The sequence below is a fragment of the Hyperolius riggenbachi genome, chromosome 4 (assembly GCF_040937935.1).
Source record: "Hyperolius riggenbachi isolate aHypRig1 chromosome 4, aHypRig1.pri, whole genome shotgun sequence".
NCBI lineage: Eukaryota > Metazoa > Chordata > Amphibia > Anura > Hyperoliidae > Hyperolius > Hyperolius riggenbachi.
In genome coordinates, this window is record NC_090649.1 from 410229366 (window position 1) to 410250946 (window position 21581).

A 21581-nucleotide genomic window follows, 5' to 3' on the forward strand; every position below is an offset into this window, starting at 1 on the left:
GACACAGACCCTCCCCCAGCCTGCTGATTGGACATATTTCAGTAGCAGCACTCTGATGGGTCATCATTCTGCTCTTCCCTCCTGTAATCAAATTCCACTCCCAGTACTGTGCAGAGCAGTAGAGCCTGACTAAAGTTTTTATACTTCAGAGTAAAATTCATCATGTCAATAACTTTAAACATTTTTAGCCGTATTTATTGGTAATGTAATCAGTCATGGCAACCTGTGGCTAGCACTGCTTACTTTGTGTGACAGGTTTCACCAAGAACACCAGGAAATACTTGAAAATAACTTTTCTCCTGGGTTTTCTCCCAGGAGATGTTTTCTCATCTTATAAAAAAAGGTTTTGAACAGCTATTAAGTAAAGAAGTATCAGATTTAAATAACATGTGTACTTCTTTGCTGGGACCAATGAGGTGTGAGATACCCCCTCTCTCATTTGAGTAAACTCAAGAGAAACAGTGATTCGGGCCCAAATATGTGAGGCAATATTGCACTGCATTATAACTATTCTGACATAGACCTCTCCGCCCTGTCCTGGACCCACATTTCTGTGCCATTGGTTATGATCACTGCACTAATTTCATACAGATGGGGCAGTGCTGGGCAGCTTTTGTACGAATGTAACATATCTGACATAGTAATCAATCTCTTGAAATCTGTTTACTATTTTAGGCCAGTAATTTAAAGGTTCCCTTAATGTCCGTTTGATATCTGCATAGCGATCCTAAAGTTGCTTTGCAAGTGGACAACAAAAGAGAATTCTGGAAGACCATACCATACACCATAGATTTGATTTACATGCAGGCTGAGATAAATCCAAGGTTTAAACTAAATGCATAAAGAGCATATGTGTGGACAGATGCTTCAACCGATCAATCGTTTACATTTCTGACTCATTCTCAGCAACATTCAGCAGGACACACGTCCCTGGAGCTCTGGACTCAGAGATTGTTTTGCACAACATACATTAATAAATACTGTGATTTGTGTATAACTAAAAAAATTACACATAGCCATATAATTTACTCGAGGAAGAACTACATAATGGCTGCACTCTGATGCCAAGCATAGTATCCTTATTCTACAATTATTTGTTCTTTTTTACTTTTTATTGTTTACTGTGTCTACAATTTTGTTAAAAAAAAAACAAAAACAAACGTGCCACATATGTAGAAAATAATAATTTAAGAGTGTTTTTAGTTTAACTCCTCAACTGGATATCTGAGATGAAGAACAAACTATCAAAAGTGTTTTGCGATTGCTTATCAATCGTTTCTCGCGTTCGTGTGCAATGACATGACAAGAACTGAGCAGAACCAATCCGCTTTGATTTTGAAGTGATTTGTTTCTTTTAAGTTATTTAAACTTTTTGTTGTTTTTTTGGTTCTTTTTTCTTTTTTTTCTCCTTTTGTAAATATATTTATTTTATTGTGAAGCTAACATCTGGATTGTAACATGTACAGAATGTATGGTAGGAATGTACTCTGTTTAGGAATGTACGTCCATTTCAGAAGTGAGTGGGAGGCAGGGAAAAAGTCCACTGTATCCTTTTATTAGATGCGCAGTTCACACTGTTTGTTTGGTGTTTCGTTACTCCAAAATGCTAGGGGTGGGAGCCTCGCCCTGTGGGCAGGACAAAGTGGCAGAAAGCTCCAATAAACAGTTATATGTTTTGTTTAACTGACGTTTGCTGTGATTTAATGTGCATTGCAGCCCCTACTTTAAGGCCAGACTCCACCCAAACTGACAGAGCCTTCAGCAGGGGATATCCGTGATATATTGATTCCCGGCATCAGATTTTTTTTTCTGTAGGAAACCATCGTGGTTAAGCAGAACCCGGTATCTTAAAACTTTGACTAGTCTAAGGTGCCCATTTAGTCAATCACTTTGTTAATTAGCACCTTAGACTGGTCAAAGTTGCGATCATTCAGACCTGATAGGTCGGGCCCACAGAGGAAGGAAAGCACAATTGAATCCTATTGTGTGCAGTGGAATTGATCCAAAAAATAGATAGATCATTTGTCGTTGATTGATGCCACTAATAATGCCCCATCTGATCAATAGTAGTATTGATTGGGCGGGAAATTGTAGCATTAAAGCGGAATATAACCCTGCATTTCAACTTTGCTCTAAAACATTATTTACAGTATATTATATGCAACCAGCATTTTTTTTTTTTACTAGACCATTGGAAGGGTTACACAGGGCTTTAAAGTTCCTTTAGATTTCTGCAGACGCATCCGAAGCTGAAATAGATACATTTTGTTTACATAATGTATCTAAGTGTTGAATGTGACTCATCTCTCTCACTGAGAAGGAGCTTGGAGGACAGCCAAAGAGTGTGTAACTGTTTATCAATAGATACATGTAACTAAATAGAATGTATCTATCTGAACTTCTGCATATCTCTCCAGGACCTTTAAACCTCTGTGTTTAACCCTTCCAATGCTGGTCTAGTAAAAAAAAAATGCTTTTTGCATATAATATGCTGTAAATAATATTTTAGAGCAAAGTTGAAATGCAGGGTTATATTCCGCTTTAATGGGCTTAAGCTAAATATTGGTGTTTCTCTCCCACAGTAAGTTCTCTTTGCATTCTCTATACATTACTCAGATGTATGGAGAGACGCATTGTGGATGACATCTTAATAACCCTCATAGAAATACAAGAGAAAAAGTTTTTCAAAAGTTTAGTTTCTTTGTATTGTGTAAACTGACAGTTCATGGCAATGTCAGGAAAACCACTTTGGTTATTGTCATAAAATAATATGATTGTCATATGAAAATGAACCAGTGTCCGACATTTTTTGCCCTTTCCCATTTCTTACTTTCTGGCAACTTAAAAGGCATTTTATGACAAGTTGTGAAAATATCCCCTAGGAGAAAAAGTGAATTGCATATGGGCAAAAGTTTATCGGGCCTTTTGTCTTCCTCGTGGCTTTCCTTGGAATTACACTAACAGGAAAGGAAGAATTTGGCGCATTCACCTTTATTGTGGCAAATGCCACAGCTGTCAGTGAAGCAAAGTGGAGGGCAGTGGAGTGTTTGCCACTTTCACCACAGCTTTCAATAGTTGTGGTATGCCGCCTCAATGCGATTCAATAGGGTGAGCACCACTTCTTCTCAGATGCCACAAGCAAATTATCATTTATGTCCGGAGTTACCCTCTTACATATATTTCTGTGGCACACATGCAGTGGCACAAGGCATCATTTTCCTCAGAGAAATGGAAGCCATTTTGTGAGCTGCACAAATCTTTCAATGCAGAATGTCTTTGCTTGGGAGAAAAAAGCGATTTGTCTTTGTCACGAAACACCCGCCACAAAATTGCCTCTACGAGGTACTTAGGCAGTGAAGACACACTGAGGCCAATGTTTAGATTCTTTACCTAAATCTAAATGCTACATTCCCTTATTACAAACCAGCTTTGTGATAAAAGTATTATGTTATGCATATTATAGTGTTCAAAGTGATTTGTTTTCTGCGAAAAATGAAATATATGAGGTAAAATATTACCTGCCCCTTTTAACTTTATTAAATGGCTGTGTAAGCAACCAGCTACAGAGTCCATGCCCTGTACAGGGCCACGGCTGCATGTTTAATGAAATTTAAATAGCAAATGCTGAAATATTTTTATTCTTATAGATTAGTTGTGATAGATACTGGCAATTCATCAACATTATTTGAAACTATGTGATGTACTGTAGTGGGGTTGATAATTAATTAGAATATGCCCCCTTATGTCTAATATTAGGATAGAGTTTAGTTTTCAAAGAGTCTGAAAGGAACTATTGCCAACATCCAGATTCTCGCTTTTATTTTCTAACCTGCAGTAGAATTTTGGCATCTGACAACTATTGCTGCTATGGAAAACACTTTAAAACAAGGGTTCCTTTTAGTATAAATGGTCTATGGTCATGTGATTCACACAGCCCTGCTACACTGCATAACTAGGCAAGTGAAGTATTTGATTCCTGTTGCACTTGTGCACTTTACTGGGTCACTTGCATGTTCATTATTTAGCAAATCAGCAGTTATCATGCAGCTAACAGTTTGGTGACTCAATAGACCACAAAAGTAAACCAAGAAATGGTGGTGTCACCTGGGACTCACTTCCCTAGTAGTGCAGTGTGAATCATATGACTGAACAAAATTGGTACTACAGCTCAGTTACTTATATCTGCCATGTTTGTCTGGAGTCTGGCACAAGTAAAAGATCCTAGGACACCGCCACCTAGTGGCTATGCTGAAACTGCAGAAGCCCCACAGAAGCTGCGAGGCATTCAGAGGTCATAGCTTTCTTCAAATAAGCAAACTGTTAAACCAGGAAGAGAAGATAAAAAATGTGTTTTAAGGGTAACGGAACACCAAATTATTTCTCAGTTTTATGCATATTCATCTTTTTTTTTAACCAGAAAGATGTATTTGTTGTGAATTGGGCAATGCATGAGCGTTTCATTGTTGAAGCAAAGGCCGTGTTTTCCTCCCACAGACCTTAGTGCTGTGCCTTTTCTATGCAATACGACAGACACGTCTGATATCACATTACTGTATTCACATGTAGGTATGGACTGTAAAGCAAAACAATTGGGCAAATGTACATGGAAATGAGCGGTCTTTTGTAGTTTTATATTATACAATAAACATTTGAAAGAAGCTTTCTGCTCAGTGTCCTTTTTTTCTGTGCCTGTGGGGGGAAGACACATCCGCATCTTACATAAACGTGCCATGCATTCGCTGTAGGAAAACAGAGGGAGACGTGGAGCTGTTGCCAAGAGCAACCAATCATCTTTCTGCTGATCCATGAAGAAAATATTCTGACTGGTCGCCTTGGGAAATTTCATGACTAGTGCTGCTGTTTTCTTTGCATTCTTCCTGATACCTCAGCCCCAGGGAACGTGCTTTACAGCTCCTCGTCTCAGCAAAGGTTTATCTCTGAGGAAGTTTGCTTCACCTCATTTGACTTGGAGAAGTCACTTGTACAAGTGAGGCCTTTTTCACATTGCGTTCGGTTCGCAGTGTCCATTCACAGTGTTTTTTTCTGTATTTTTTAAAGCGTTTTCCAGCGATTTTCTGCGTGTTCACTCGTTTTTGTGGGCGTTTTTGTAAGCGCTTTTTCAGAGCGCTTCCGTCTTTTGATCCAGAAAAAAATACAGAAAAAATAAATACAATGGGTTTGATTCACTAAAGAGTGCAAACTGTTAGCATGGCTGTTTTCGCACGAATTTTCGCATTGCGTGCGCTCTCGAATTTTCGCATGAATCGTTTTCGCGGAAAAATGTGCGTTTGTGCACGAAAACATTATCGTTTCTAGTGAAAATTCACGATCACGTGCAATGCGAACATTCGCACGAAAACGGCCGTGCTAACAGTTTGCACTCTTTTGTGAATCAAGCCCAATGTATTTTTTTAAGCGATTGTCAAAGCGATTTTGTGATCATTTCAAATTTTTTCCTATACTTTTTATTGAGGCAAATCGCCTCAAACATGGTTCAAGCAGCGCTTTTCGAAGAGGATCGCAAACGAACCGCTCTGATAAGAACTTTGTCATAGACAATCATTGCACAAGCGCTTTCAGGGCGATTTTGAAAATCGCCCACTTAAAATTTTACAAAAACGCCTGCAATGTGAACAAAGCCTGATAAAATGTCTTCTGGAAGAAGAAGAAGGGGGAAAAAAGGTGTTTAGTTCAAACTACCATATACTTTCTTTGGTTATTGCATATCCTGAAAAAAAAATTATATTAATGGCCTGAAATAATACAGAAAAAATGTTTACCATATTTTTCAGAATATAAGACACAATTGTTCTTCCCCAAAACTGGGGGAGAAAGTCAGTGAGTCTTATATTTTGAAGATATGGAATGAAGTGTAGCAGAGGGCGCAGGGAAGGTCTCATCTGATCCTGCTGTCATGATCCTCTCCTCCTCCATCTCACTCTGGTTATCTGAGGGCTCTGGTTATCAAAAGAGTGCCCCATGTAAAACTCCCCAAGCTCCTTAGTTACGCCACTGATTAAGATGTAATGCGGCACTAGGCAACGTAGTAGATTTGAGGCCCCCTTGTGGTCCTTTTGGTAAGATGAAGTGAGGTCAAAGAAGGTACCAGGTGGGGCCCTTGACACCTACTAGGCCCCAAGCACCTGCCTAGGTTGCCTGTTGGATGATCCTGCTCTGCGTGGCACTGTAACATATCAAGGGGTGATCTGGAAATTATGTGAAAGAGACAGGAAATAGCACAAACTAGCTGCAAAACAAATATCATCCCACAGAATTTGGGGTGTTTGTGAATTCATTGAAAACCCAGAGGGGGGGGGGGGGGGGAGCAGAGCAAACTATCAGCGACTCCATGCTATGCGGGGGTTTATGTTTTCTGCCTTGACTTGCCTGGGATGGCAGCTCCTGTACTCTGGCTAGCGTCATGGCATTCACAGCCAGCTATGACTGGGCACAGAATTGAGAGAGCTTACAGCTCTGTCATAGCAGCTGCTGGGAACATTGGAACTGTTGCTCTGCACTGGGAACAAATGGATGGAGATATGTAGGACACAGATTATGGCAAGCGCAATATGGCAGCAGTTCGAGTACAGATCACCTGCTCATTCACAATCGCAAGACCAGGCATCACTAATCTCCCCACTGTTCTTCAGTGAATGCGGTTAGGAGGGCTGCCCCACTGCAATAAAGAAAACTGGCTGGTCTGAAATAAAACGAGGAGAGTTTTTGTAACTGAAATGATAATTGTAAATGATAGACAACCATTCACGCATCTCCAGTACAGATAACTTGGCAATCCACTGGCCCATGCAAGACTTACATCTCTAACTTAAAGTGGACCTCTGCTGTAAATTCCAAAGTTGAAAAGAGCCAAAATGACACTGATTGTTCTCCCTCCCCTTTACCCAAAGCAACAATGGCTGACTACTTCTTTAAAGGGGAACTTCAGCCTAAGCAAACATACTGTCATTAAGTTACATTAGTTATGTTAATTAAAATAGATAGGTGATATAATCTCTTACCCACCCTGTTTTAAAAGAACAGGCAAATGTTTGTAATTTCATGAGGGCAGCCATCTTTTTGGTTGAAAGGAGGTGACAGGGAGCATGAGACACAGTTCCAACTGTCCTGCGTCCTGATCACCCCTCCCAGTTGCTAGGCATAGAGAACAACATCAGAAATCCATTCATGCTTTGCACAGCATCAGAGGAAAAATGCAGTGGCAGTTTTCTTTAATGGGGCGGAGCTTAGCTTCTGTGCAGCTAAAAATGAGGCTTTGGTAAGAAAAACAAAGTTCTGATGCTGTGAAACTGTTAAAGAAATACCAAGCCTTTTCAGTGCTGCTGAGTAGATTTTTAGTCTGGAGGTTCACTTTAAGCAGCAGAGAAGCATTGTGGGAGCTCTGGAATGCCATATATTGTGGCTCGCACTGCACTACTCTTCTCTTCAGCTCTCTTCTTTGAGATAGGCTGTTTTAGCAGCAATGGCAGAAAACTGTTATGGCAGTTTTTCAGAAAGGGGGTGTGGCTAACCAACAAAACCTGGATTTTATGGCACAAGTGGTCAAGTTTTAGAAAGAACAATAGGGGCAGAACCTTGTGATCCAACTCAATGAGTTAGAGTTTAGATAGAGTTACTTACCTCTATCACTACTGCAGTAAGACACTTGGTAAGCTCTGGTATTTAATGCAATAAAAGCTACACTGCTGCATTACAATCCAGGTGGAGTCCCAGGTCTACATTTTGCTCGGATGAACGGTTCACTGGCTCCCTGTTTAAAAATGTGCCCCCGGCCCTTGTGCCAGAAAAGACAGGATTGTGTCTTTTCCTCACTCAGAACTTTTATTTTCACCTGTTTTGGTACTGTATGTATTGATAGTTAATTGCCCCTTCAGCCACTAGGTGTCACTGTCCTCTCTGGTCTCTGCCTTTCTCTGACCAGTCATATGAGCAAGTCAAGCGACCTGCAGAGAAACTCAGCGAGGGTGGCAGAGACCAGAGATGACAGTGACACCTAGTGGCTGCAGTGGGTAAGCCAGGTGCAATAGACCCGAAGGTGGAAGAGGTAAGCCTGTCATCAGCCGCGTGAATCTGTGGGTCTGACACAGCCAGGGAGCATGGGAGGGGTCCTGGCATAGGTAGAGTACAGAAAAAGTCTGTGCCCCTCCTCCTGGCCAGCCACCCACCTTCCCCCCTTAGTTAACCACTTAAGGACCAGGGGATTTTTGGATGATCTATACTGCGTGGGCTCTCCAGCTCACAGAACAGATCAGGTAAAAGGCAGGGTTCCCCCCTTTTTTCCCCACTAGAGGCATGTCCTGCTGGGGGGGTCGGATCGCCACCGCTCTGTGTGGCCTTGCGGGGGGCTCCTCAAAGCCCCCCTCCGCAACGATTTTCCTACCTCCCTCTCCTTCCCTCCCTCTTGCTCAGGTTATGGGCGGCACAGGACGGCGATCCGTCCTGCGCCGCCTCTAATAGGCTTTAGCCTATCAGATGCCGGTGATCCCCGGCCAACCAGAGGCCGGGGATTGACGATCTCCTTTACGGCACTGCCTTGCAGCAGCGCCGTATTGATGTAAACAGCGGGGATTTCTTCCCCGCGTCTTTACAGTTAGCCTGCGAGACAACCTCCGTGAACTGACATGGAAGATTTCCATGGATACACCACTTCGACCTGCCGTCGCCTATCGGCGTTAGGCGGTCGTTAAGTGGTTAAGCCACTGACCAAGAGAGAATCAAAACCTGCTTTATAAGGACAGCCTCAGTTTCAGAAAAGTGTAAGCAGAGGCCTGGAAGCAGTTTTGTAGTGTTTAACACTGCAAAGCACAAACATAGGCGACCATTACCACAATAGCCCCAATAAAAAGCAAATGAACTGGCTTAAAGTAAACCAGTAGAGAGAAAAAAAGAGCCCCTGGTGAGTACTTACCTCGGGAGGGGCAGCAAGTCTGGATTTAGGCCAAGGCCGCCAGGTTTCCCCCTCCTGAGGTAAGTACTCCCAGGGGAAAATTATTCTCACTATAGGTACACTATAAGGAAAGCCCTAGCTGGTGGGACAAATAGTCCAGGAGTACTGCGTTCCCTATTGCTCTGCCACTGCCAGAACTTAGAAACAGTTCCATTATGGTCGCCATCCTAGTGGGAATACTGTATTTGTCTGATCAGGTAAAAGAATGCAGTTATGTTTTATGTGCCATAGTTTGTCTCTGGTAATGTTATACACACAGGGCCTTTACTGTAGTTTTCCTTATTGCCGGCACTGACACTTCTTCATTTCTCTCTTCTGTTTTTACATATAAGGCCACCTGCAGTGCACACAGTTGTTAGCAATCCTATTCATCATATGTTACATAGCTTCCTATTCACATGACAGCACCATGTGACACATGGCTTGCCACTGTCTCCCACTGTCACCAGATGAGGGAGCCTCATAACTCTGCAGGCCCGCTGACAGATCATACAGCTAGAGGCCAGAGCTGCCACTTGCTTATAGTGTAAATATTTAGCTCCGGATAATCAGAGCTTATTACAGAGATCTGTGCTGTGAGGAAGCTACACAATGAGCTGCATAAGATGTAATACACAAATACAGGCTACAATACAGCTGCCAATAAAGATCATAATGTACAGAATCCACACCGGACTCTGAATCAGGTAAAATAACAGCCTAATGAAGAAGTTCAGACATAGCTTTTGCAATGTTAATACCTACTGTACGGAGTCATGGGGCAAAAAAAACAAGTCCGCTCTACTTGCCCGAGGCTTCCTCCAGCCCCTTGCAGCTGACATTTCCAACGCCGCAGCTCCGCTCTCAGCCGTCGGCCTAGGGTCCCCGCTGGTGCAGAGGCTAACCTGTAGTGCGCCTGCATGAGCGCCGCTGACAATCAAGTTCACGTTGTCCGCAGACTGCGCAGACGCGGGAAAATATGTCCTTGATTGACAGTGGCGTTCATGTAGGCGCAGTAAAGACAACCTTGAAGTCGCCCTCTGCACCGGCGGGGCCGACGGGTGAGAGCAGACCTGCAGCGTGGGACATGTCAGCTGCAAGGTGCTGGAGGGAGCCACGCGTAAGTAGAGCGGGGGAGGGGGGGGGTTGCGCAATGACTCCATTAAAGAGAACCCGAGGTGGGTTCTAAGGATACAATTAGCATACAGAGGCTGGGTCTGCATATAATACCCAGCCTCTGTTGCTATACTGTTTGCCCAAGTCTCCCCCTTGTGCTCTGCTGTGCCTCTATAAATCAATCGCCATGCTGGCCACATACAGCGTGTCGCCAGCTGGCTGTTTACATCTGAAGTGTCAGTCTCTGCCGCTCCCCCGCCTCCTCCATAGCGTCCTCTTCTTCCGCATTCCCCGCCGTAAAGCACATCATGCGGACGCGCTTTACGGCGCTTTACGGCGGGGAATGCGGAAGAAGAGGGCGCTTTGCCAGAGCACGACTGGCAGTCGGACGAAAATGAAACTTAGCCACGGCGGGAGACCGGAGGACACCGAAGGACCGGCGCGGGCACAGGACGGCTGTAGGAGGCTTGGGAAAGCCCCAGGTAAGTGAATTTTTTTCCCCCACAATTAAGGTTCCCTTTAATGTACTTGTGATGTGGTTTTTTTTTGTTTTTTTTTTTGTGGCCCACTGACACTGCATATACAGCCCTGTGTGTCGCAGCTAGCTCTTGCTAATTGCTATACTGTGCCAGGCCCAGCACATTCAGTGCCCACCTTTTCACTGTACTTGTGTGTGTGATAGCTGCACATATTATGCAAGCAGTCAGTACCTTTCACTGCATCTGTGTGTGACTGCACATTTGTGCCATTGACACTGCATATTACTGCCCTGTGTGTCGCAGCTGGCCCTTGCTAATTGCTATACTGTGCCAGGCCCAGCACATTCAGTGTATACCTTTCACTGCACTTGTGTGTGACTGCACATATTATACAAGCAGTCAGTACCTTTCACTGCATCTGTGTGTGACTGCTAGAGTTGGGCCGAACCTCCGATTTTAGATAGACTTCAATGGGGATGCGAACTTTGAAAAAAAAAAAATTATGCTGGCCACAAAAGTGATGGAAAAGATGTTTTAAGGGGTCTAACACCTGGAGGGGGGCATGGCGGAGTGGGATACACGCCAAAAGTCCCCGGGAAAAATCTGGATTTGACGCAAAGCAGCGTTTTAAGGGCAGAAATCATATTGAATGCTAAATGACAGGCCTAAGTGCTTTAAAACATCTTGCAAGTGTATACATCAATCAGGTAGTGTAATTAAGTTACTGCTTCAAACTGACACACCAAACTGTTCACTGAACAGAACAGGTATGCAGTGGCGGGTTCACTGAACAGAACAGGTATGCAGTGGCGGGTTCACTGAACAGAACAGGTATGCAGTGGCGGGTTCACTGAACAGAACAGGTATGCAGTGGCGGGTTCACTGAACAGAACAGGTATGCAGTGGCGGGTTCACTGAACAGAACAGGTATGCAGTGGCGGGTTCACTGAACAGAACAGGTATACAGTGGCGGGTTCACTGAACAGAACAGGTATGCAGTGGCGGGTTCACTGAACAGAACAGGTATGCAGTGGCGGGTTCACTGAACAGAACAGGTATGCAGTGCCGGGTTCACTGAACAGAACAGGTATGCAGTGGCGGGTTCACTGAACAGAACAGGTATGCAGTGGCGGGTTCACTGAACAGAACAGGTATGCAGTGGCGGGTTCACTGAACAGAACAGGTATGCAGTGGCGGGTTCACTGAACGGAACAGGTATACAGTGGCGGGCTCACTGAACAGAACAGGTATGCAGTGGCGGGTTCACTGAACAGAACAGGTATACAGTGGCGGGTTCACTGAACAGAACAGGTATGCAGTGGCGGGTTCACTGAACAGAACAGGTATACAGTGGCGGGTTCACTGAACAGTACAGGTATGCAGTGGCAGGTTCACTGAACAGGTATGCAGTGGTGGGTTCACAGTACAGGTATGCAGTGGTGGGTTCACAGAACAGGTATGCAGTGGTGGGTTCACAGTACAGGTATGCAGTGGTGGGTTCACAGTACAGGTATGCAGTGGTGGGTTCACAGAACAGGTATGCAGTGGTGGGTTCACAGAACAGGTATGCAGTGGTGGGTTCACAGAACAGGTATGCAGTGGTGGGTTCACAGAACAGGTATGCAGCCAGGGACAAGCTAAGCCTAACTAATCTTTCCCTATGAGAGAGAGTGTGCAGCAGCTCGCCCTACTCTCACTAATGCAGGCACACGAGTGACCGTAATGGTCGCCACTGCCTGCCTTTTAGTAGGGGGGAGTGGCTCCAGGGGCTAGTGTAGCCTAATTGGCTACACTGTGCCTGCTGACTGTGATGTAGAGGGTCAAAGTTGACCCTCCATGGTGCATTATGGGGCGAACCGAACTTCCGCAAAGGTTCGCCTGCGGGACGCGAACGCGAACCACGGAAGTTCGCATGGAACCGTTCGCAGGCGAACCGTTCGGCCCAACTCTAGTGACTGCACATTTGTGCCATTGACACTGCATATTACAGCCCTGTGTGTCGCAGCTGGCCCTTGCTAATTGCTATACTGTGCCAGGCCCGGCACAGTCCGTGCATACCTTTCACTGCATTTGTGTGACAGCACGCAGTTTTATATACCACTGCATACCTGTTCACTGTACCTGTGTGTGTGACAGCTGCACATTTGTAATACCACTCCGTTCATACTTTTCATTGCACCTGTGTAACAGCACGCAGTTTTATGTACCAGTCATTGCATACCTGTTCACTGTACCTGTGTGTGTGTCAGCTGCACATTTGTAATACCAGTCCGTACATACCTATCACTGCACCTGTGAAACAGCACGCAGTTTTATATACTAGTCACTGCATACCTGGGAGTCAGTGCATACCTTTCACTTGAATGGATGGCAGACTTGCCCTCCATAACAGATTCTCGTTGAAGGCAAGTGGTGTCATCTCTGGCACACAGCGTTGGGTCAAGGGTCCATCTGACCACAGATGCCTGGTCTGCAAAGCACGGTCAGGGCAATAACAATAACAATAATATTTATATTGCGCTTTTCTCCCTGGAGACTCAAAGCGTTGTGACTCTGCATTATGCAGTCTCAAAGGCTAGGGAAAAGAGGTGAGTTTTTTGCCTTTTTTTAAAGCTGTCCAGAGAAGGAGCCTCTCGTACTGATTGTGGAAGTGAGTTCCATAGAGTAGGGGCTGCATAGGAAAAGGCCCGAGCACCAAATGTTAGGTGTATCCTGGGAATAACCAGCTTCATCTTGTTGGCAGAGTGGAGGGTGCGTGGAGGGGCATAAAGTTCCAATAGATCCGCTATGTATTTGGGTCCCATGTGGTGTAGAGCCTTGAATGTCAGCAGGCAGATCTTAAAATTGATTCTCCATTTTACTGGCAACCAGTGAGGAGTTTGCAGTACTGGTGTGATGTGTGAGCTGCGGGGGGCATTGGCTAGGAGTCTGGCTGCAGCATTCTGTACTAGCTGTAAGGGGCGCAGAACCTTATCTGTAGATCCGATGAACAGGGAGTTGCAATAGTCTAGGCGGGAGGATACAAATGCATGAACCAGGGCAGGTAGGTCTTCAGCTGGGATAAGATGTTTGATTTTCGCTATATTTCTTAGATGGAAGAAGGAAGACTTGACGACAGCTGATACCTACTGTCTGAGTTCTAGATTTCCATCCAGGATCACCCCAAGGTTTCGCACAGAGTCTTTATACTGTACAGTATCTCCCCCAATTGCTAGTTTGAGGTGGTGAATGTTTTGAACTTTATCCATCCTGTGTGGACCACCTACCACCAACACCTCTGTTTTGTCAGAGTTCAGCCTCAGCCAGCTGGTGTTCATCCAATTTTGTAAATCCACCAGACACGCATTTATGGATGCTGATGGGTCTTGGGTGCCAGGCTTGAAGGACAGATACAGTTGTGTGTCATCTGCATAACAATGGTATCCTAGGCCATAGTTCTAGATTATTTTGCCCAGTGGGAGCATGTAATACAATACAATACAATAACATTTCTATGGCGCTTTTCTCCCATAGGACTCAAAGCGCTTAGGCTCTCTCAGATTCAGTAATTGGTATTAGGATGAAGTATTCACACAACAAAAGTTATATTTGTGCAAATGCCAAACTGAACAGGTGGGTTTTCAGCCTGGATTTAAACACATCCAGGGATGGAGCTGTCCTGATCTGTTGAGGTAAGGAGTTCCAAAACGTAGGGGCAGCATGACAGAAGGCTCTGGGACCAAAAGTTTCCAAGTGGACTCTGGGTATGACTAGATTATTAGAACCTGTGGATCTGAGAATGTGGGGATTGCTGCAGCCTCCCCTTTTCTAATGCTGAGCAGGAGCTGAACCATACAGTCATAGATGATGTTATGGTGGATTCAATAATTGCAGTGTAGAACTGCACCATTAAATTTTGATGTAGGCCAAACTTTTTCAGCTGCCGTAGATGGTACATCCTCTGTTGCGCTTTCTTGACAATAGTGGCCGTATTGTTATCCCATTTTAGGTTGTGTGAGATCGTGGACCCAAGAAACTTGAATGACTCTACCTGGGTTATTGTGGATCCATTTATGGTTAAGGGGAGGTGCTGGGGGGGGAGATCTCCTAAAGTCTATTATCATCTCCATGGTTTTGAAAGCGTTTAGTTCCAAGTTGTTGCTGCTGCACCAGGAGGAAAGCTGTCCCACCACATGCCTGTATGCAGTTTTGTTGTCCTGCGCTCTCCGATCAGAAGGACTTCAGTTTTGTCTGCATTCAGTTTCAGCCAGTTGTCATTCATCCATTGCTGTAGTTCACGTAAGCAAGCGTTTATAGTTAGAGTTGGGTCTGTCACACCAGGCTTGAAGGAAATATATAGTTGGGTGTCGTCCGCATAGCAGTGGCATGTCAGGCTATGTTTTTGGATTAGTTTTCCAAGCGGTAACATGTAAATCGTGAAAAGCAGGGGAGAGAGGATTGAGCCCTGGGGCACCCCGTACTTAAGTGGTACAGGGGTGGACAGGAAGGACCCCATAGACACTTTTTGGGTTCTGCCACTGAACCACTGAAGAACTATGCCATCAATGCCGCAGTATTCCTGTAGCCTGTTTATCAAAATGTCATGGTCAACTGTATCAAAGGCTGCAGAAAGGTCTAGCAGTATGAGGATCGAGCACTCTCCTCTGTCTCTTGCCATGAGCAGGTGGTTGCATATTTGAATGAGGGCAGTTTCAGTGCTGTGGTGTTTCCTGAAGCCAGACTGGAATGGGTCATAACTGGTGTTTTGCAGGATTTTGGCTTCTAGCTGGAGGTATACAGCTTTTTCAATTAGCTTACCCAGAAAGGGAAGGTTAGAGACAGGTCTGTAGCTGGTCATTACATCTGGGTCCAGGGAGGGTTTTTTAAAGGAGGGGCCTGATGATTGTTTCCTTCAGTAAAGCAGGAAATATCCCTGATTGTAAGGAACAGTTAATAATTTTGAGGAATACCGGTACAAACAGGTCGCGGCAGTTCAACATGAACTGTGTTGGGCCAGGATCTACGTCACAGGTAGTTAGGCGGAGGTGAAGGAGGATGCTTGATGTGACTTCTTCATCAATTTCTTTGAAGTTTGACCAAGGTGTTACGTTGTCTCTGCTAATGGTCTTCGGCGCTATATTAGGCTCAGATGCTGTAAGTTGGATGGCGGACCTTATAGCAGAGACTTTGTCTGTGAAGAAAAGGGCAAATTGGTCACAGAGGTCCTTTGAAGACTCGATATTAAGTTTTTGACGTGCCGGGTTGCAGAGTTTTTCCACTGTGCGGAACAGTTGGGCTGGTTTGTTAACTGCATTTGCAATCTCTTGTGATAGACTGCAAAGAGTAATGGTGATAGTACAGAACCCTGTGGAACTCCATAGGCAAGTGGCACTGGATTAGAGTAGTGTGTGCCCAGACATACTTGCTGTGTCCTGCCAGATAGGAAGGTCTGAAACCAGCTAAGAACAGTACCCCTTAGGCCACAGTCATTCTTCAGTCGCTGGATTAGTATTTCATGATCCACAGTATCAAATGCTGCAGACAAGTCAAGAAGAATCAGAATTGAGCAATCACCCTTGTCCCTTGCAGTAAGTAGATCATTCATTACTCGGACTAATGCAATTTCAGTGCTGTGCCTTTTCCTGAATCCTGACTGAAAAGCAGTGGCGTAGCTAAGGTGCTGTGGGCCCCGATGCAAGTTTTACAGTGGGGCCCCCCAAGCACTCTATACATAACAATTAATACGGCGCATCAAAACCTGTCAATGGCAACTACAGTGTCAGAGGTGCAAAAAAGGGGATAGGAACAGTTTGTTAATGATTACTGCCATTCAAAGTATCTATAAAAGTGATAATTATGACCGCAGGACCAATAGAGAGCTAATACTGTAGTTGAAGGAGGGCCCTTTGGGGCCCCGATGCGGTCGCTACCTCTGCACCCCCTATTGCTACGCCCCTGCTGAAAAGTATCAAAGATGTTGTTATCTGTAAGCCTGGCTTCTAGCTGGTTGGCGACTGCTTTCTCAATAACTTTTGATAGGAATGGTAAGTTCGCCACAGGTCTGTAGTTGGTCAAAGAATCAGGATCTAGTGATGGTTTCTTTAAGAGGGGTTTTATGATTGCTTTCTTTAGTTCTTCTGGAAAAAGTCCACTTTGCTAGGAGCACTGAGTGATTTTGTGAAGTGCTGGCCTGATCAGCTCTGGGCACTGCATTAAAGAGAACCCGAGGTGGGAATTACTTTTACTATTGGGGCACAGAGGCTGGTTGTGCGCACTAAGACCAGCCTCTGTTGCCCCATCGTGTGCCTCCATGTCCCCCCTGCTCGCCGCTATACCCCCCGCATTGCTGGCGACACGCAGCGTGTAGCCAGCTCAATGTTTACCTTGCGCTGTCTGTCAGCGCCGCTCCCCCGCCTCCTCCGCATCGGCGCCACCCGCCGCGTCACTTCCCTCCTATCAGCGGGAGGGAAGGGACACGGGCGGGTGCGCCGATGCGGAGGAGGCAGGGGAGCAGCGCTGACTGACAGCGCAAGGTAAACATTGAGCTGGCGACACGCTGCGTGTCGCCAGCAATGCGGGGGGTATAGCGGCGAGCAGGGGGGACATGGAGACACACGATGGGGCAACAGAGGCTGGTCTTAGTGCGCACAACCAGCCTCTGTGCCCCAATAGTAAAAGTAATTCCCACCTCGGGTTCTCTTTAAGGATCCAGTTGGGCCAGGATCCAGGTCGCAGGTAGTGGGGCGGAGACTTTGAATGAGAATTCCAAAATCTTCTTCACTCAGTGTCAAAGACATGCCATGGTGGTACGGTAGTAGGCATATGCAAAGTCCAGTGGCCAATCGCTGTTACAGGTACATTACTTAAACAGCACATTGGGTCCTTCCTTGGATGTGTGGTGGTATCCATTTCTCAGGCTCCCACTCCGGACCGGAATCGAACCCTGATTCCCCGGCCATTACTCGTGGTCACCATGGTGCAGAAAGTACCAAAGAGAGTTGACCACACAGTTGAATGACTTGTGTGCCGTGCCTACTGCCTTCCTTGGATGTGTGGTGGTAGCCATTTCTCAGGCTCCCACTCCGGACCGGAATCGAACCCTGATTCCCTGGCCGTACCCTTTCTTTAACCACTTGCCGACCGCGCACTCATACCGCGCGTCGGCAAAGTGGCAGCTGCAGGACCAGCGACGCAGTTCTGCGTCGCCGGCTGCAGGCTAATTAATCAGGAAGCAGCCGCTCGCGTGAGCGGCTGCTTCCTGTCAATTCACGGCGGGGGGCTCCGTGAATAGCCTGCGGGCCGCCGATCGCGGCTCGCAGGCTAAATGTAAACACAAGCGGAAATAATCCGCTTTGTTTACATTCGTACAACGCTGCTAACAGTAGCAGCGTTGTACCAGATCAGCGATCCCCGGCCAATCAGCGGCCGGGGATCGCTGTCACATGACAGGCAGGAGCCTGTTAGAGGCTGCACAGGACAGATCCGTTCCTGTGCAGCCTCGGATCTCCAGGGAAGGGAGGGAGGAGAGGGAGGGGGGGAATTTCGCCGCGGAGGGGGGCTTTGAGGTGCCCCCCCCCCCCCCCCCGCAACACCCAGGCAGGCAGGAGCGATCAGACCCCCCCAGCACATCATCCCCCTAGTGGGGAAAAAAGGGGGGCGATCTGGTCGCTCTGCCTGCACCCTGATCTGTGCTGGGGGCTGCACAGCCCACCCAGCACAGATCAGCTAAAACAGCGCTGGTCCTTAAGGGGGGGTAAAGGGTGGGTCCTCAAGTGGTTAACAATGGTAGAGTAAGAACCATCGACAGTCTGAGCAGCGATGACTACTTGGGTGCGCAGGCTTGACCTGTGGCCAGAGCTGTCACAATTTGCCATCCAACTTCTGGCTTGCCCTGCCTCAAGCGTCCTAGAAAGGACCTTCAGTGCAGCTGAAGGCATTGTCAGTGAGAAGAGAAGTCGCTTAGGTCAAAAAAGTGTTCAGTACCTCACCTTTATTAAAATGAATGAGGCATAGATCCTGGAGGGCTACTGCCTGCCCGAAGACTAAGTCAGTCCCCACACAGCATCTCTGCCTGCAGGCCGCTTGACTGCCTTCTCCACCACCACCAACAGGGTCCAGGACTCCAGGTGGATTCCTGAACAAAAAGAATAATAATTTTTCTGGTGCGTGCACATGCCTGCCTAATTTTTATGGCTGCACTGCGGCTGTAACAACAAAACAAAAGGCATGTACATGTGTCAATTTCCCTTCGTGATCGTTACTTTGCCGCAGTGAAGGGGCTTGCGTATCACAATGAAGAAATGACCGCCGGCTATATGAGTGTGTTGGGGGGCACACCCAAGATAATAAGGTCATTGCCATTCGATCAGCTGGACAGTCACTGTTGTTCTATCATTGAGCTACCTCAGCCCGGCGGCCATATGGGCTTGAAAACCGCCATCGCCTGCACTCTCGCCATGGTATGCACCAGTCCAGCATGGCCATCACTACACAAACAGCTGTTTGTGGTGTGTTACACAGTGAGTTTAGTCTGTCAGTGTGAAGCAGTACATTATTTACACTACCGTATATGCTGGCGTATTAGGCGACTGGGCGTATAAGACGACCCCCCAACTTTGCCAGTTAAAATGTAGAGGTTGGGGTATCCTCGCCGTATAAGACTACCCCATAGTAGGAGTGTCAGGGTGCCGGGTATCAGGCAGAGCTGTAATTACCTTATGCTGCAGTCATCCGGTAATAAGAAAGATAGATCGCGTTCTCAGTTTAAAAAATAACTTGTTGTAACAGCTTCTTGCGAGCAGCCGCTCGCATGGGTAGCAGTGCAGCTTCCTGCGTCCCTTGACTGGTGACGTGTGCGCTCCACTGATGAGGCTCACGCCGGAAGAGATTGCCGGGATGTATTGTGGAGCGCACACGTCACAAGTCAGGTGATGCAGGAAGCTGCACTGCTACCCGTGCGAGCGGCTGCTCGCAAGAAGCTGTTACAACAAGTTATTTTTTTAAACGGAGAATGCGATCTATATTTCTTATTGCCGGATGACTGCAGCATAAGGTAATTACAGTTCTGCCTGACACACGGCACCCTGACCAGACCTGACATTCTGACACTCGGCGTATAAGACGACCCCCGACTTTTCAGATGTTTTTTCAGGGTTAAAAAGTCGTCTTATACGCCAGTATATACGGTACCTGATTGATGTATACACATGCAAGATGTTTTAAAGCACTTTAGGCCTCCAATTTAGCAATGCAATGTGATTTCTGCCCTTAAACCCTGCTGTGCGTCAAAGCCAGATTTTTACCCGGGACTTTTGATATTCAGCCATGCCCCCCTCCAGGTGTTAGACCCTTTGAAACATCTTTTCTATCACTTTTGTGGCCAGAATTAGTGTTTGTAGTTTTGAAAGTTCGCCTGCCCATTGAAGTCTATGGCGGTTCGAAAAGTTTGCATGTTCGCAAACTTTTTTCGCATGTTCGAGGTTCGCGAACCTAAAATCGTAGGTTCGAGACAACTCTATTTGTTTGACCAAACTGCTCCTGTCAATGGCCCTTGACTGATCAATAAAAGTGTTGTCATTTTGAAGAGTTGTGTCAGTGGCATCTCATATTCCTAGATAGGATATCTAAAGGCAGTTAGTCCATTGTTTTGGGTCAGTGCTAACTTTCTACTTGGCTTGAGATATGCAAATAATTTCAAGTTGATGCAGAATTATGCAAATATGACTGGAAATCTACACAGCTTGAAAATGCTTCCATTGCCAGATTTGATTAGTCCATTTACATTTTAGATTTTCATAATACTGTGATTAGCATAATTCTGTATTATAATAGTTAACATAATTCTCAAATATCTCAAATGTATTTGCACCGCAATGATAATCCTTACTGACTAATGTGGACTTTGGTACATGTACAACAGATTATGGCAAGACATTTAACAAACACAATTCAAAACAGCTAGCACTGGCTGGTAGCTTCATAAAAAATATGCTGGCGGTCTAAGGGATGTTTCACGCTGCTGGACCCCAAATTACTTCTCCCTCCACGTTGCTACAACTTGGAGGGGGAATAGTATTTAACATCGCCCGGGATTTCAGCTGTAGCAGGGTGAGCCGTCACTCAGGCACTCGGGTCACCCAACACCCCACTGACCAGGCAGCCAAATAATATGTACGCCCACCACCATCATCATTGCATTTGCAGTGTGACCAACACAATCTCAACACCTACTTTCATTTACTCTTTAGAGTGCAGCCATCATGATTTCATAAAACACACACCCACGCACGCACGCACGCACACACACACACACACACACACACACACACACACACCAGTGCAGTCACTATGATCCCAACCTCCCACCTTCCTAACAGTGTGGCCACCATGACCCCACCCCCTTTATAACTGTGGCCACCATAACCTCAGCCCCCTTTATAACTGTGGCCACCATGACCCCACCCCTCTTTATAACTGTGGCCACCATGGCTCCACCCCATTTATAACTGTGGCCACTATGACCCCACCCCCTTTATAACTGTGGCCACAATAACCCCACCCCCTTTATAACTGTGGCCACCATGACCCCCCTTTATAACTGTGGCTACACACACACACACACACACATACACACACATCTTTCATAACAGTTTGGCTACTATGACACCTTCCCTCTACAACAGCACCATCTCGAAAGGGGGAGGGTCTTGTATCGGAGGGAGGGTGAGGGCTTTTTGACAACAAAAAATGCAGATGCAAACGCCTTTTGAATTTCACATCTTGTGTTTTGCGATTTTCACTATGTTTGCCTTATTCGAAATGCAGGAAAATGCAGCAGAATTACAATTGCCTTTTTCGAAAATCAAAAACGCAATCAGCATGAAAGCATTCCTACGATTCCAATTGTAACATTACTGCACTTGCGTTTGGAAAATCGCATGCCTACTCAAAAACCAAACGGAATGCAGCCGGTGTGAAAGAGCTCTAAGATGCAGGAGCATTGATGCTTTCCAAGTACTGTAGTTCTGAACAATAGAAATATTAGTACTACTACCAGTTGTACA